This window comes from Anser anser (genome assembly GCF_964211835.1).
Source record: "Anser anser genome assembly, chromosome: 3".
Classification (NCBI taxonomy): Eukaryota; Metazoa; Chordata; class Aves; order Anseriformes; family Anatidae; genus Anser; species Anser anser.
The window spans coordinates 93,770,199-93,781,813 of record NC_139722.1 but is presented as its reverse complement, the minus strand read 5'-3'; the positions used below and the strand labels follow the sequence as shown (position 1 = coordinate 93,781,813).

The 11,615-nt window shown below is 37.5% G+C and overlaps 1 protein-coding gene and 1 long non-coding RNA gene across 5 annotated transcripts in view; one reads left to right on the top strand and one right to left on the bottom strand.

The window, feature by feature from the left end:
* Positions 1 to 11,615, top strand: part of PRKCE (protein kinase C epsilon) — a 292,845-nt gene that overhangs the window by 22,299 nt on the left and 258,931 nt on the right. The gene's annotated exons all lie outside the window — the stretch shown is intronic.
* LOC310897948 overlaps positions 4 to 11,615 on the bottom strand; it is a 79,224-nt gene continuing 67,612 nt past the window's right edge. Inside the window, exons 2-3 of the long non-coding RNA XR_014582815.1 lie at positions 11,509 to 11,554; positions 4 to 10,074 (exon numbers count right to left, since the gene is read on the bottom strand). This is a non-coding gene — a long non-coding RNA (uncharacterized lncRNA). The remainder of the gene's footprint in view (positions 10,075 to 11,508; positions 11,555 to 11,615) is intronic.

Sequence of the window (11,615 nt, the reverse complement as noted above, 5' to 3'; positions counted from 1 at the left end):
CGGTTGTAAGTCCTTTATCAATGGAAAACGTGGTTTTCTTTTTTTTTTTTTTCCTAGTTGGTGTGTTTGATCACTGGCTGCTTTGATTAACCAGTTCTGGGGCTTAAAGTGAGACATTGTTTTTTCCATTCTTTGTAGTGTTTTTGGCAAGGGCTGGAGAAAATATAGTTACTGCTCCCTTTTCTGTTTGAGTTCATTTTGTTCTCTGCTCTTTGTGCTCAACTACAAAATGAAATGCTTGCAAATAAACTAAATATTAAAACAAAACTCAAAAGTACTTTATATTCTCTCCTCACAGAGCTTGTGTGAAAATAAATAGAAACAGATCATTTTGGGAAAATATTTCTTCCCCCCCCACTCCTGAAAATAAAGCAGTCTCTCCATTATTGAAATTTTCTGCAAAGTAAACCACAAGCAGTCAGGCTGAGTGCAAACAGCTACAGGATGATAGCATTGTTTTTGTTGTTGTTGGGCTTTGGTGTTTTGTTTTGTTTTTTACTGCAGCTTTGGCCATTACAAATCAAACCGCTAAAAACACAGCAGTGTTATTTTGAAAATGCACAACATATTCATCTCAGACCAGGAAGTGAGGTGTTGTCCTTTTAAAGCCTGATATACAGAAAAGGGTATTTCTGACGCATGACCTTCAGTGAACAGGAATTCCTCTACTCAAAATCTCATCCTTACCATGAACTTCACTGCCACAATTCATCCTCTCACAGCTGTGTGAAAAGTGACATATCATGGAAAAAACAGGGCTTTGAGAGATTTTGATCTTATTTTCTTAAATAAATAACAAGGGCTTGCAAAATACAGATCATGAGGTTTTGCTGAAATGTTTTGTGTGTAAATAAATGCACTTTCAGGTTACAAGAGGTTTGGTTTTGTTCTTTTTTCTCTCCAGTAGAGTTCATTAGTTGTTAAATAACTAACAACTAATCACTTAAAATCTGGTTGGCTATCTATACGCATCAAAATAGAAAGTACTGGAGTTTAGTTTTTTTGAAAATCTGGTTTGAATTTTGAGTGGTGAACATTTGAAACTCCACTCTGAAAAAATCTGGCTCTGCACGCCCCTTTTTGTATATATTTGCTTTCACTTTTTTTTTCATTTTCTTTTGCTCCCTTTCTCTCTTACTCTATCGTTGATTTAAGGGCAGTGAAAGAGCACCTAGTAACTGTCAGGTTTGAGAACTATGCAAAAATGTTTCTATGACCACAGCAGGTAACATACCATGCTCAGTCTGCGATGGAGTGAATTAGCAGTAATAATTTTGTATGGATATTGACTATGACTGCAGTTAAACACGTGCAAAACTTCAGCCTTTTTGCCAGAGATCAAGACTCTGGAAACTATTGAATTGAAGTCTCTTTGGAGTGGGAAAGAGAAGTATCTGGCAGGCATCGTTTTAGGACTCTGCACTTCCAGAATTTGCCAGTTCCTGCTGTTTAACGGCCCAGATTTACTAACCTCCAGAACGTACTACAAGGCCTACTTTTTTCATCTCGTTCGGTGTGGAAGTGGGTGTTGGCTAGAGCTAGATAACGGTGGGGAGGTGATTTCTTCTTGAGATTGATCCGTTTTTGCTTTTGTTTTTATTTTATTTTATTTGCTGGATTATTTTTTTCAGTTTAACCTGGGGTGATTTATTCCTGGTGTTTAATTTTAAAAGCTTGCCAGTGACAGAGAGGTCGCTGAGTGACATTCCATTGTTTGAGCAAGAAAATGAATAAATTATGGTTTTGTAACCCAAATTCCCTATAAAAGTTTTGTAGCTGCTAATTGCGTAGAGCCTGTATTGTTTTTATCTAGAGGATACTGTAAATGTATAAGGTTTTTTCCTTAAGAAAAATTCTAAAAAAAAAATAAATGTTAATGCAGTGAATCCAAGTAAATGTAAGAAATGAACCCTAATGGGAGGAAACTAAAGATCTTGTGGGACTTTCGCATACTTTAGGAGAAGGCATTATAACATAGGCATCAGAGTAGATGCTGACCCTTCCATGCAGTAGGAGGACAGATCAATCAGTAGAGATCTTTGATCGTAGGCCTTTTTTTTTTTTTTTTAACACTAATTTATAGACTGGTGATGAAGTAGAAATCAAAGGGCTTGTATAATCATATACCTGGAGAGACTGTGCTCTGCTCTGTGTAGGAAATACATAAGTAGTGACAGATAGCACTCATTTTTCATTGCTCAAGGTAGTTGCTCATATTTAATTTCGGTGTTATGTCATTATTATTAATGAACTTCTGATACCTAGTTTTGCCAAAATGTTTTAGAAGCAATTAAAAAATAATTGGTCTTGTTGAGAAACAGGGCTGAATCATATTTTAAAGTGTTGGAAAAATAAATTTTATAATATTGCAATAACAAAATTTATGAACAGATATAAGCTCCACTTAAAAAAGTCTACATAATATGACTTTGCAGAAAATGTTCTAGCTTAATTATAGTAATGTGCCTCGAATTTTCCAGTGGGGTCATTTATTTTGAGTATATGTCTCGTCTCTTATTACTGTAACTACGAATAAGCCTGTTGTTGGGTATGTGTTGTCTAAACGTTGCACGTAACTTTCCTGGAATTTGTAAAGCTATTCTGTTTGACATTAGTTGGCATACCTTGTTTGCAACCCTTGTAATCCAAAAATAAAATATTTATGTGTCTCTAGTAGCAAAGTACAAAGTACCATATTAAGAACAACCATATACGGGCCTCGCTCTGTAAAACGCTAAGTGTTGTCGATTCCCCTTAGCTCAGCAATTGATGTCATATGTCGCTTTTAAAACCTGCTGGAACTACTCTGAAGTTACAACTTTGAAACCAGAACCATTGTTTGGTGTGGCTGTATGAAGCAGAAAGAGACTGAACTATCTTGGTTTAGGATGCCATCACAGTTTAAGTGCTGCTTTCGCAAGCAGACGTGGAGAGAGAAGATCACCAAAGCGAGTGAAGCTATTGGAAGTAAACAGGGCTTTATGAGAAATGTACATGAGGGGAAGATGTACCTTTCTCAAAAAGAAAGGCCTCTGAATAAATACTTGTTTTGTTTTCATTCCTAGCTAAGAATATTTTTCCTCTTTCATTTTTTCTTTTTTTTTTCTTTTGTTTGTGAGAAGGAAGGGAAAGAGGCGTAGGGAAGGCTGGTGGGTTTTCAACCTGTCTAAGGCTTCCGAGGTATGCTGAGGATTTTCTTCAAATGAATACTGTGCCAGCCAGATGGTCTGCCAGATAGTATTTTATTCTTTAGTGCAACGAGATATGTTTATGTATATCTTTCCACAGAATATCTCATTTCTTTTTTCTCTCTGATTTAAATAATTTCACTGTGGGATAATAGTAAGAAAAAAATCCTCTAAAAATTTCACCAACTGCATGCCTCAGGGTTGGCAAATCAGGTGTGCAGAGATAGAAGTGGAATGTAAAACATGTCTCAGTGTTGCTCATCCATAGCTGGGGGTTTAGGAGGAATAAAGCCTATCCGGATTTGAGTTCATAGTATGTCATCGTCGTCCCCCCCCGCCCCGACTTTCATCTTGCATTATAATCTTTAGCACGGAAAGGCTGACTATAGATGCAAAAGGAGTAAGCTGAGTGCTGCTAGCATTGTTTCAGTGCCATGGTGAACTCACCACCTGATGTTCTATTGCTAGGGCATAAAAATATGAAAATTTCTTACTTGTCATTAAGATATATTATAACATGCTGCTTTGCTTACAGACAGGTAACCATTTATATATATATATATATTTGTGTGTGTTTTTTTTTTTTCATCTTTACAGAGGAGTTAGCTGGTGGAATTTAAAGAATCATCCATTTTACACTGATAAGTACAGTATCTATATGAAGATGGGGTTAATAGTTACAGTATACCAAAGCAGAGCTACTTCAGGCTTTGAAGGTGTAACCAGAGCACTGCCAAACAGATGCTCTTCCTCTGGCTGCACCAAGTTTTCTGGCTTTATAAGGGCTTGCAGGAACTGAGTGGAAGTCGTGCCCTGGTAGGGGCTGCTGACACCGTCCCATAGGAAGCTGCTGAGAGGAAGCACAGGGGTGGCTGCAGGCAGGAACATGCTCGCTGCAAGTCGCAAGTGGGAGCAAATGCCGGGAGGAAGCAGCCGGCGTGCGTCGCGGTCACTGGGAGGATGCACAGACCTTTTCGGGGCGTTGGGCTCTGATAGTGAACCGGAGTCGTGAAAAGCCTTGGTGGGCTTGTGACCATGGGCAGCAAAGAGGTGGGGGAAGATAGGAAAGGGAGAGGCCATTTCAGGACATACAGCCTGCAGGGTTACCGGCACATTGTTATGGTGATAAACATTTTAGTATTATACTCCAACTTCATGCTAGTTGTCGAATGTAGCCTATACGGCCTTCCCTCCACCATCCTTGACCAATCTTCCCTGAGAGAGGACCCATTTGTGGGGATGTGTGCTTTCTTAAAGATTAACCTTCCCCCATTTTGCTTTTCTAACTTCTTTTAGTGAAGATGTATGAGTTTTAAGTATCATTTGTACTTTTGTTCAAAGCACTCCTGAAACTACTGTTTGCAATGGCCGCTTGGATTATTTCAAACCCTTGCTTTTTCAAAAAGTGAAGACATTTGATGAAGTAGCATTATAATGTTGTTCCCATCAATTCGCTTGCCTCTTTGGCAAACAAGAATACGAGTAATAAAAACCTACAGATAGAACTTGAGCAACATATTAACAAATATGTTTATTTGTATTTTTAATTATACAGATTACTGTATCAGTGTTAACATTAATTTTTAAAAGTCTCTCACACATAGGAAAAATGTACTGAATGATATGCTAACTTTCTAAAAATTAAAATGTTTAAAATGTAAATGAGCATAAATATGTATCTTCTGTATAGCAGATTTCAAAGCCAAATGGCACACTGTATAAAATTTTATGTATTGTGTGGCTTTAATTCACGTGAATGCTAATACTCTGCTTCTTTCCACTGCTTCGTTTCTGCCAAGAACTGTTTTAGCATTTCAAGCCTTCCAGCAACATAAAACTGGAAGGAGAAGATTTTTTTGATTTGCAAGGCCTCAATATGAAAGTATTGCTGTATCTTATGCTTTTCTTAATAAATACATGTATATATTATTAATTCATGTTTTGTAGTGGTGAGAAACATTCGTAGTATGACATTAACACCCTCCTGGGAGGATAAAGACTTTATTTCTTTCATGTCTTCATTTCTTTGAATTTAGTCATCCTAAAATTGTGCCTGGGAAACCCTTATACCACACTGCATCACAGTGTTATCCCTGTAACCAACATTTGGCCAATGTGATGTTGGGGTGCATCAAGTGTCAGGATGAATCTATATGGGCCCAGTTGTCTATAGAATATGAGAAAATGTACGTTGCATGCTTTTATTGATTTATTTTTTAAATATACAGGCAGTATCTAAGCAAGCTGAAAGAATCTATAATTCCTTTATTCTTTGTCTTTGGAGAGCGCCGCTGGAGAATGGCCAGGTACAAAGCTTTTCTGGGTTAGATGCTTCAGAGCTTGTGGTTAGAAACTGGCTTGTAGAATATTTCGCTTGTCAGTAGCCTGGAGAGATGCAGGACTCCTTGTCGGTTTTTACTGACACACGTTGAGTCACATCTACATTGCCACACATGTCATTGCATGTAGCTGGTCAAATGTGCGTGGGTGTTTGTGCATGCGCCAAAGATGCATTTCGCCTGGATGATAGCTTGATAAATCATTACTGTAGTTTCCATTGTCCATGGAACTAAGCTATAAATTCCTTGGCAGTTAGGGTTACCTGGAGACTCATATAAAGGTTGCTAGTATAAAGGTAGCTTGCTTTGTTATTTCAGATGCATGAGTGTGCCAAAAAGCAAGGCTAATGGTCTGCATTCCAAAGGTCAGGACAGAGCCAGATCAGCAAACTGGAGACCTCTTGTCTATCCTATTTATTCCAGCTGGTCAGGACTTTTTTGGTAATCCAATTTTTATTTTTGAAATACTGATCTGTCACAAGCAGAATTTTTTCAGTAGAGCATAACCATTTTCACATAATTTACACTGGAGAAATATTTATTAGGTCCTGGATGGAATTAACGCTCCTAGCCAGCAGCTCGTGATGAGAACAGTTCAATGGCATGTAGGAGAGTGCTTTCAAGGCTGTTTCTTTGATGAGCATGAGTTTCTGGTGTCACATCTGAGTAGACTAACGATGTTACTCTTGAGGGTAAATCTCTGTTATTCTTCCCCCATTTCATTTCAAGACGTCCAAAGATATTTGGCTTCATTCTGATGTCTAGTAGAACATTAGTAGTAGAAAAATATTGAAATTTTAATGGGATGAGATAGGGAAGCCATTTTCTGACCAGCTCTATGCAATAAGTAGTACCGTGGTTATGCCCTAATGCTGTGTAGAAATATTTTGCCTGTCTTTAAATCTTGCCAATGAACTTCTTCACGCTAGGAGAGTGTGAGAATTAGAAATTCCCTGATCTGTGGTGACCTTGACAACTCTATCTTCCTCTTCCATGCGTATCTAAGCACAGGAGAAATTCTGTGCTGTAGCATATTGTCAGATGTATCTCAGTCATTTCTCTCTTTCTTTGCACTATAAGTTTTGTCGGTAGCTAATTTAAACCTCTCTGAAACCGAGGGTGCAACCATTCCCTTTATTTATGATGGTGGTAAGGATTAGGCTTCTTTATACAACCAGGAAGCTAAAACAATAGCAGCCTCCACCCTGTTGTGGATTCTGGGGGTTGCTGAGTGGATGATTTAAAAGGTAATCTAAACAGTTAGGAAGCAGGTTGATTTTCAACAATAAAGAGCTTCATTTGGGTTAGTTTCCAGATACCTGAAAAAATGTTAGTACGTTCAATAACTACTTTGTTTATAAAGCAAAGTTTGTTGGCAAATTCCAAAAAATGGCCAGATGGCTATGTAAATTTATAAAGGGAGGTGTGAATACCCTCATTTACTAATGGCTAATAAGTTGTTTTCAAAATGAAAAATAAACAAAGAGGGATGACACAGCCTTCGGTCTGACAGAATCTGAGTCTCCCTTCCTTTTGCACCCTGCTGCCTAACATATGTGTATATATTTTAATAATTTTATTGGTAATACTAGCTTAATAAATGAGAAATTATATACCTGATTTGATACACCTTTTCCCAGCAGCCTTTGGTTCACAAATCACATTTCAGAATAGTAATTAAATGAGGAAGTTAGCAAATTGTTGCTAGTTAGTTTAGTTTGCATCAGTCATACAGCTCTGCAAGACTTTTTTGAGAGCGTAGCATTGATCTGAATAGAGATATAAACCTCATATTATTTCTGTTTACTATTGTAGTTCCTGAGGCTCTGATTTTGGTTAGGCTCTAAGCAAAAAATAGTGTTGTTGTAATAGGCATTTCAAAAAAGTAAAATTGCTGCCTCAAAAAGTGAATTATGTGTTAGTTATTAGTTCTTTTATTTTCTGGTAGATTATTTAACTTGAAAGGAAGGGACGCATTTATAGTGGTTGCATAGTACTCAGATCTCTCATGTCCTTGATCACTCTAATGTGTTCCAAGCATAGATTAGCAAAGAAAAAGATTTTATCTCCTGCATTATCTCAGAAGATGTTCGTTCATTATGAGCGTTCTCTAAGTTGTGAGATGTTCAACCTGTCTGAAACTGGGATATGCAAAAGACAAGAGATGGAGAATGAAACCGTGAAGGGGGGTGAAGTGCCTGTGAAGAAAAAGATAGTTGTTTCCTGTCAGAACAAAGTCCCACAGAAGTACCAAAAATTCCCTTCAGGTTGTGAAAGTCAATGACATGATGCTTACATGCGTACAAACTTAAATCTCTTGTAGGCTCCTATCCGTGGTTTACTTATCCATAGAGATTTTGAGAGGGGAGGAACTACTGGATTCCAAGATGTCTAGTATTTCAATTTTTACTACTATGTGTATTATCTGTTACTGTCTGGGGACCAGAGATCTGTTATCTTAGCATTATACAAGAAGTAACAAATTACAGTTTGTGTCAAAATTATTCCATTGTCTGTGATGGACGCAGCAGATGTCCAGGAGAGAAGTTAGTCTGAATTTTGAGGTAAGGTTTGATTTTTGTGCAAAGGACATATGTCTAGATAACCTCCTTTCCCAGCCAGAGTTCACCCATACAACAGACATCCAAATATTACTGTCATTGGCAAGTCTTTCTTTGGGTGCTGGAAGCAAACCTGTGTTCGCCTGGATTATGTAGTGATACCAACATTTGTACGACTTCATACTATTTGATATATACTACCTGTTCTTTTACTGCAGCTGTTAAGATGATAGAAAGAACATTGATAATGTTTTGTGGCAGGTAAGCGTTCAAGTCATGTAGACCCACACAAGTTTCAATTATTGTTTATGCAGCTCCTTAAACTTAGTGCGTTTGCATTTAGTCACTGCAAGGTTATGATCGTGATGACTCAGCGTAGTCCTGCGCACCTCAACATGAGTAGTCTGCTCCTAGGCACTTGCAGCTCTAGGTGTGCTCTTGGAAGGACTCATTTTCAAGTCCTGCATAGCTTTTACTGATCGGTTGTAAAACATGCATGAAGGAGGGAGGATGATTCACCTCTTGGATGCATACAGCTGTAGCTGGGTTGTTTGTGGGGCAGTTCAGTGTTTCCTTGAGTAGGTGTACTAAAACAAAACTGGGGACAGTCTTGAGAAAGTTCCATCAGCACAGTCAGGTATTAAGAAAACCTTTTTGTTTTTGTGTATGTGTTTTTTTTGTGTGTTTTTGTTGTTTGTTTTTCTTATGAATATCATAACATATGCATTTGTAACCTAATAAATTGGAGAGAAGTACATCACCAACACAGGCGGGAACTCTTCCTGTGACATCTGTGCAGTATCTTAAATGTTCTAGTTGAGGCTTTGGGTATTCTTAATAAAAAAGTTTCTATAGAAACATAACAGTGGTCATAGGCATAATGCCTGCTGAAAAGGGATGCCTTTTAAATAATCCATTGTGTTTATGTTCCAGTAAACTAATCAAATCTTCCCATAGAATAATACAGAGAGTAGAGATGAGTCTGTATAATGAAATGTGGGAAGAAGCCATTCGTCTTCTGATTTAAGCTTCTGTATATAACTTTTCACCTAATTTCAATTTTAACCTAAAAGTAATTATTTTTACAATAAAGAGTCTTTTAATTTTGCTGGAGGTCTGTACTTGCATGTTAAAAGTAGATACTTTTTAAAAATAGTGACCTCTGGTAGTTTGCTGAATGATTAAAGAATTTTAAATTCTGGATCACTTTGAGGCTGCCAGTGTAGCATCTTCTATTATTGTAACTAAATTTCTTGATACATTTTTTTTTTCTTCTTTTTGGAAGCCAATTGTAAGCTTTTAAGATACTGATGTTTAGACTACAATGTGGGTTAATTTTCTCTTTAATTTGCAATTTTGGGCAACTTAGGGCATCTCCAAAACTGTCGCTAACGTTTCTTGATGTCCAGCCTGTGATTGTGACTTTTTTTTTCCTGGTCTCATGTAAACTTCTAGGTTATGACTTTGATCTTTGTACGTACTGAGGATTTTGTTATTAAGCAGCAGTGTGTAGTGAAAATAACTAACATAAATTTGGTATGTTAACTTTCAGAAGGTACGCTGATTCAATAAATTTTCCTGACATTAATGAGTAATGTACCTAAGCTTCCTCACTGTAAGTGTATAGCTGGTTAGGAGTTCAAGCGAATCATATGATAATCTTGTCCATGGAAGGAAACTACCAAGAACACAGCAACCAGATACCATAGTATTCCTTTAAAGGGAAGTTATTTATTTGTTAGGAACATTGCATAAATCATCTGTTATTTCATGTGCTCCTGTTCCAATGATCAAGTTTGTCTCTTCTCTTGCTTGCTTCTATGCTCAGACCAAGTGTACTGCTTGTAAGCTGTTCTGTGTCTTTCAGTTTGTATTCACCTCCTTCTTCTTCCTTGCTTCACAGTGTTTCAGCAAAACCTCTGTTGCTGTGCTCACATACCATCTTAAAATGTTTTTACTTTCTTCAAGGTCTTTTATGACACTGGCCTATGAGGAACAGAGTTTGTGAAAGTGTGTACAGTCCTAGAGATAGTACATAGAACATGTAATGGGTATGTATGGGTACAGGAAAAAAAAAAACAAAACACAAACCAGTTTAATCTTTAGGACGGTAAAGTTATAAAGGCAAGTTCTAAATACCTGGTGAGGCAGGAATTGAAAAATACTGTTGTATCCTGAACTGTTTTGGCAAGAACTTCCTAAAAAATACAACTTCTCAGACACCCCAGGAATTTGAATTTAAATTTTTTTTTTTTTTTAAGAACAATATTGAGTGAAATGCTGTTTTCAGTGCAGTGAATGGCAGAGCTTCAAGGACTTTTTTTGATTAGTGGGAGTTTTGCCTGACCTTCAGTGGAACCAGGATTTCACTCTTCATTTTCACTGCTTTTCATATTGAAGGATCTGCAGTGATTCATTGTTTCTAGATTTGCTGTATGCTCAAATACTGGTGAGTTGCATAGCATTTCTACTTCTTGCTTCAGGTAAAAGCTACTAGCTCACATCAATGTTATAAAGTAATTTTTAAAATACTCTTCATTTCCTGTCTTGAAACTTTTGTGGGATTCTGTAAGCAGAGATCTTCAGCTATTTCCCCTTTATATCAAGGAACAGCATCCTAGTCTGCCAACACAAACAAATGAGAACTTTGATTATGGCAAATATTGGACTTTATATTTTTCTGGAAGTAACATCTGCAGTAGTGTAGTTGTCAATGGATTCTGTGTGTAATTTCCACTGAGTTAAGGATTACAAGATTCCATAAGAGAGGATACAAGAGGTATAAAAATGAAAGGGATTCTGAAGCTGGAAGCAAAAATCATGCATGTATGTAGTTATTAAGCAAAACAGAAACAAAAGACTGCGGGGGGACATGCTTCCGGTGCAGTATTCACTGGATTCCCATTCTCAGTCTGAATTGGTGCTTCTTTGGGAAGCACGTGCCAGATACACAGCAGATGAAGGCTGCTGTTGTAGCAGTCCTTTGCGTTGCTCTTCCAGTGATGGTTCTGTTGACTTTTTCTACTTCATGCCTGAGTTCAAATTTGACTGGGATAGCTTGGCACCCTTACCGTCATTTCACATACCAGTTTTTCTTCTTAAAAATGTAGCTGGATCTAGATGTTCTTGACTGAGAGCTAGGAGAGCTTTGTAGCTGTGGGGTTTGCCTGCACACCTGTGGCTGAATGTGGTTTAATTTGCAGAAACATGGACTCTTCGCATCACTGAGCTAATAAATCAGGTTCATAGGCTCTTTCTTTTGAGCAGATAGCTTGTTGTTTCCCTCCCTCCCTTCCCTTCTCAAAGCAGAAGGGCTGTGTCAATAATTCGTTAGGTGAATAAATGTGTGAATATTTATCTTGTGAATAAATTAGTTATATTTAACATTTTCCATGTTGAATTGCGTTGAGTAGAACTAACCTTTGGAAGTATTCCTTCTGGCTTCAGGGGAGATACAGGACACACCCTGCAAGAAATTAAACATGACAGTTACAATTAATAATGAGTTTTGCTCAACTTGACTCATT